We start from the raw sequence: 5,884 nt of genomic DNA, 5'->3' as shown, positions 1-5,884 counted from the left end.
ATAGGCATATGAGATTATTATCTTTAGTCCTCCCAAGAACTTCAACAGGAATTTATAATGTTTCAGAAGTAACGATGACATTGAACTAGAAAGTCATGGAACCTCTACAGGAACCTATGACTTGACTCAAAGGCCCATGTCCCTTTCAGTGCTCTCTCACTCAGAGTAACCATGGAAGTTTCACTTTATATAAGAAGAAGGATCTTTATGCAAATAAAAGTTTCCAGGGTGGGTTTTGACAGAATACCCATAAAACTACCCTACACAATTTCACTTTGATATTTTTTCACATAGGTTTACATTAGTTTTTGTCAGCTTTTCTTGCTTAGGTGTTTGCTTTGTGTATCATCTGTTTCTGTGTGTCATGGTATGAACAGAGCAAATTAATATTCAAAATTTGATAACTCCTCTATCAATAAATATAGATATCATCTCCAGATAATATAGGTCCCTATGATTTTAGGAAGGAGAAACAATGAAGCAAAGTTTATGTAAAGAGAGTTAAAGTTCCCTAACTTCAAAAGCAGAAGAGCTCTCTATTATCTTTATAAACAAGAATAAAATTTTGAATAGTTCTTAAATTATAAATCTACTCTCTCCTATTTCCAGGAAACATATGGATTCTCTTTACAGTGGGTGACTAGCAATGTGTAGATTAGTCAATGCCTCTCTTTTTTCTCCCCCTTTTCCATTTGTTTCTGCTAAGAAATTTACAGTTATTTGTATTTGGAGATCTTCCCTGTAATGATATCTGACATGGGCAGTTAATAGGGAAGACAAAATTAACATTGGGAGCAAGTGAAAGGATTTGCAGAAAAGTGAAAGAACTACAAATAGCTTTATATCCCTACAGTCAAAGAAGATCATTTTAAGAAGGGGTGATTATTGGAGTCAGAGGCTATGTAGAATAACATGAACTGAGAAAAGGGCCATTGGTTTGGATAGTTAAGAGGGCAACAATGTTTTTAAATAATACAATCATAGTATTTGGTTATAGGGACAAAAACTGGATTCAAAGGGTTAAGAAGAGAGAAGTAAAAGGGTCCACCCATCTGGGCTATGGTTATATTTATTCTATTATTTTATTGTCCTGAAATTCTTTCCTAATAATCTGACTGAAGGTCTGATCCAAAACTGATTTATGAACATATGTGGTTACTGACACAGAAATGATTTTAAATGAGTTATAGAAATGCCTTTTCTAACTAAGGCTAATTTTCCCCCTTCTAAGCTGAAAAGGTTGAATTAGGACCATTTTGAGCAGAGAATTTATTGTACATGACATGGTCTCACCGGGTTTGCTGACTCAGTAACCTTGTTTAGAAGGAAATAGATGTTAGTTCAGATACAAGTGGTGGACTGGGAATAAAGAAAACAGCAAATTACAAATAAGATGCATTACCTACTTTGTGGTTTTTTTTCTTTTCCTTCCTCCCTATTCCCAGATATCTATAAAACACAATAAGCATAATAAGATTAGGTGTTCATAGTTCCCCGTTATAGACTGTCAAACAGACCACACCCAGAAGTTCCATAGCTGTATACTGATGCTTCAGAATAAGGTGGGCTGCATTTCTACAAGTGACAGTACTGATTACACCACCTGGAAACGCCAAGTGAACCACTTCAGGAAGGTGGCAGTCAGACCTCAGGAGTACCCACTAAGGAATCACCTAGTTAGAATTAGGATAATAACAGATCGAGAAATAAAAATGAACTAAAATTGGACTTTCCGGGGGCTAGGAGAAATTATTACAAATAACCAGGGTGTACTGAATCTAAATCAGGAAATCTGAGTTCAAGTCATGATGTCACTGGTGTGATTTGGAACAAGTTACTTTGCCTCTTTATGGATTTTTTTCTTCCCCAGAAACACAATGACATAGGACATCTGGAGCGCCACCCTGCAGAATCTAGAGAGGGCCAAACATTAGACCTTAAGCAACTACGCATGACAATTCTTATTTTTGATATTTATCTTTCCATTTTCTCAAAGCTTGAATTTATATTTGACATTACAGATATGTTCTGGATAGATCTGCAAGCCCAGAAAATGTTAGTGATTGGGAATTTTTTAGAGGTCATACTTTCAGCTAATACATCAGAAACAAAAACCAAAACCAGAAACACAACAAACCCATAAACAAAACTAAAAAAAAATGAATTAGGAAAGAGATCATTTGTAGAAGTAGTAATTTGTACAACAGAAAACCATAGATAAAACCAAATTTTTGGACTTAAACATTTTTGCACAGTTATGTAGTATAATCAAAGCAGGTACTTATTAATTAGTTATTTTATGAGAAAATAAAAATAAAGCCATAGTTTTCAAATTATGTCAGAACCATTTTTGTGTGAAATGGACTCACCTTCGTATGCGTTGTTCAGGGTGTTAATAGACCCCCTCATTTCCCTTCTCTGAGGACCTCTATCCAGCTGCAGCCAGGAAAGCCAGATTGTGCCCTAAATTCAGAGTTTCGGTTATATAATCTGTATAATGGGATGCATAGTCTCTGTAAGGTTTTTCTAAAACTTAGGTGAGATACTGGGGGTGCTTACACCAGGGCCTGTACACATTGACATTTAGTAAATGGTAGCTGCTAGGATCGCATAGATTTGTGGATTTAGGGGGAGCTGGAGAAGAAGGTATTCTTTCTTAGGTACTACCTGGCCCACTGATTTTCCTAAGATCTTTTGGAGACTTAAGTGCTTCATTAAAGGCATTGGGAGAGGGCAGGTAATATAGGGATAGAGAGGGGCTCTGCCCCTCAGCTCCTGCTTCAAACTGAATGCCTCTTTTATCTGTAATATTTTTGGCTTCCTAGTTGTAAAAATAATATAAGGAAAAAGGTATGAAAAAAATAATGTTAGTACAACTTTACAATTTTATAAAGGAGGAAACTGAGACAGCAAGTCAAGGATTTGCTTCATTGCCCATTTCTTAGATGTTTACAGTGGGTATACACATTCCTTATTACTATCAGCAAGACTGATGGGTGTTTGTTTCAGGTCATTTGGTGTGCTTTACAGATAAGTCCCCCAGGTACAAGGCTATAGCCCAGAGTTGCTCCAATTTGCTTTGTCCATTCTGAACACCAGAATTTGACTGAAGTTGACTGGAGTCTCCAGTCAGATTCATTATCTGAAAATATGAAGACAATGCATAGACAACAAAACAAGGGGAATGATCATACCCATCCTGTGAAATAAGAACTCTGTACTGTTCTTGCAATTTCATAATAATTAAAAACTAGGAACTCTGAAGGATATAAAGCAGGTTTCAAAATTAATTTCCCACTCTTACTGGAAACTGGTAAAATCCTTAGTCATGTGCCATTAAGGGAATTGTCTTTGTTATGGTCCAGTCTAGATGTCTCTCATCATTCATGTTCTGCTGATATAGTTCATATCCTACCCCAGACTGAGATGACATTTTCACTTTCTTCAATCAAGCTTTTAGTCATAATTACAGTGAAATCTTAGTCTTTGCATCTGGAATTGCTCAAGGATTGTACTGTGAATCAATGGCTTTCTAAGAGAGCTTCAATTCTGAAAAATGCCTGTTGCCAGTTAGGAAATGATCATGATGAAGATGACATTACCAGGCAATGTTAATGTCCATTGAGCACTGCATGCTGCAGCCAGGTTACAGAGTGACAGGAAGGGACCATGCCCAGCACGTGTATTGCAAGGTTAGATTAAGCTCCTGATTCAATTAGCCAAGGATGCAAACCTAATCAGAAGGGAGGTGGCCACACAGGATAGGAACAGAGGCAGCACGTAGCAGGGCTTCTTTGGCTCCCCAAATCTAACAGGGTCCCATAGCTGTCCGAGGCACTGCCCATATAATGAGTACAAATTGTCACTTGTGCCATGCCACTGCCCTTTAATACTCAGGATTTACGTCATTTTCTGGACGGATTTATGGAACAACCTACTTTCCTCTTGAGCTCAACTCAGTGTCTGCAAGATTTCATCCCCCACCAGAGAGTGAGGAGTGCCAGAGGCTGGATCCTCTGGAACACAGCCTCTGATTGAGTCTCTGGGATGGTGGGAAGGCCTATTTTCCAGTGACTATTCATCAGGTGCCCCCACTCTGCGATGCACTTTCATGCGGTGTCTCTTTAAATTCCCAAAAAGAGCTATTATAAGTTCACCGTCATTATCCAAAACCTTTAGGTTCATATATGTTTTTGAATTCCGGACTTTCAGATTTCAGATAGGCTATTGGGTGCATATGTCATAGCTTTAATCTGTACCTCCCTCAATGGGATCTGGGGCAGCACAGCATAAGTAATCACATTATACATTTGGGTAAATAAAGGCTGTGCATTGTCTTATCTCAGTTCAGTCAGGATTTGCTGCAAATTAGTTTTTGCCGAATGTATGAAAAACCATTTAGTTCTTAAAATGTCTTGGATATTGCAATGTAGATTAGAGTTTGTTGACCTATATTATTATCTTCATCTTGCAATAAGGAAATTGAGGCTTAGAGAATTTAAGAAACTTGCCCAAGGTCACAGCTAGTGAGTAGTAAGGTGAAAATTCAAATTGAAGTTGGGTAAATTCCAAGCACGCTTCTTTAATAAGAATACTATAACCTAGCTTTGGCTGTCTTTCCATTTGAGACAATCTTTTATTTTCTGACTCTTTTCAACAAGGCCTGGAGTAAGGGGAGAACAGGGAGACACTCACCTGGGTGCATAAATGTAAGGGATCTCAGTAATCAGATAAGTAATTTTTAAATGCAATATATTTACAATTGAAAGTTACACAAAAAATTCCTGATGAACAAAATATTAAAAAAATTGAGATGAAGATAGGATTAGTGTCACCCCAGGACTCTCCGGTGGCCAATTTTCTAACTGCATTCTGAGCGGCATTCTGTTCTGGTCTGTTTTCACTGCACCGAGAGGCAGTGTGATATTCCATTCCTTTTGGGTAGCTGCAGAGTGGGGCCCAGGGGAAGCAGTTCTCCAGTGTACAAAGTTCATGGACATCACTATCCTTCCTGATTACCAGGATTAAAATGCCATCTGGCTACAGAAACCTGGATGTTGTTTCCTTCCGACCACAATAACATAAAGAGAAGGGACATTTTTAAAGATATTTCAACAGCACTAAGGTATTGGTGTGGCAAAAAGTCCAAGCTGGTGTAATTTCAAGTTTCAAATTAATGCATTGAAAAAACTGGCATTAGAAGAGAGCTCTGTGGATACCCTGGACCATTAAGAAATAACAAATATGTGGGTCTTAGAACAAATTAAGCCTAAAATATCACTGGAGGCAAAAAATTACAAAAATGAACTTATCCTACTTGGGCACATCATGGAAGGCAGGGTTCTTTGGAAAAGATGATATTGCTGGAAAAACAAGTCAGTAGAAAAAGAGGAAGGCCATATATGAGTAGGACTGTTCCATAAAAGAAGCCATAAGCATTAGTCTCTATGCGCAGAGCAGGGCTATTGGGAACAGAACATGGTGGACATCACTCATCATAGGGTCTTCAGAAGCCGACTCAACAGCATGTAACACATACATGTTCAAGTTCACAATTATATCAGTCAAGAACCAGGAAGGAACAATTCACTCAAAAAAAAAAAAGCTTAGTGAAGAGATGACTTCCTGAGTTAGGGAAGAAAAACTGTACTAGTTACCAAGAGAGAAGCAATAGCAGAAGCCATTATTGCTCTCTGGTCTACAGGGAAAGAGAAAAAAATGGGGTTTCTGGAATCAAAGAACTTGAACATTGAGGAGGGACTTCCAGGCAAGACCTGTAATTGCAGAAGATGCCACTCTAGGCAAGAAAAAGGCACATTTTCCTCAACTTTTCACTCCCCCCATCTCCTTCAGCCTCTTGAAGGGAGGGCCTCCCATTAGTTAC

Source organism: Artibeus jamaicensis, unplaced genomic scaffold (genome assembly GCF_021234435.1).
Source record: "Artibeus jamaicensis isolate MK-2021 breed Jamaican fruit bat unplaced genomic scaffold, CSHL_Jam_final contig_3176, whole genome shotgun sequence".
NCBI classification, from domain to species: Eukaryota; Metazoa; Chordata; class Mammalia; order Chiroptera; family Phyllostomidae; genus Artibeus; species Artibeus jamaicensis.
The sequence above is the reverse complement of the archived record's forward strand: the minus strand, read 5'-3'. Positions refer to the sequence as shown.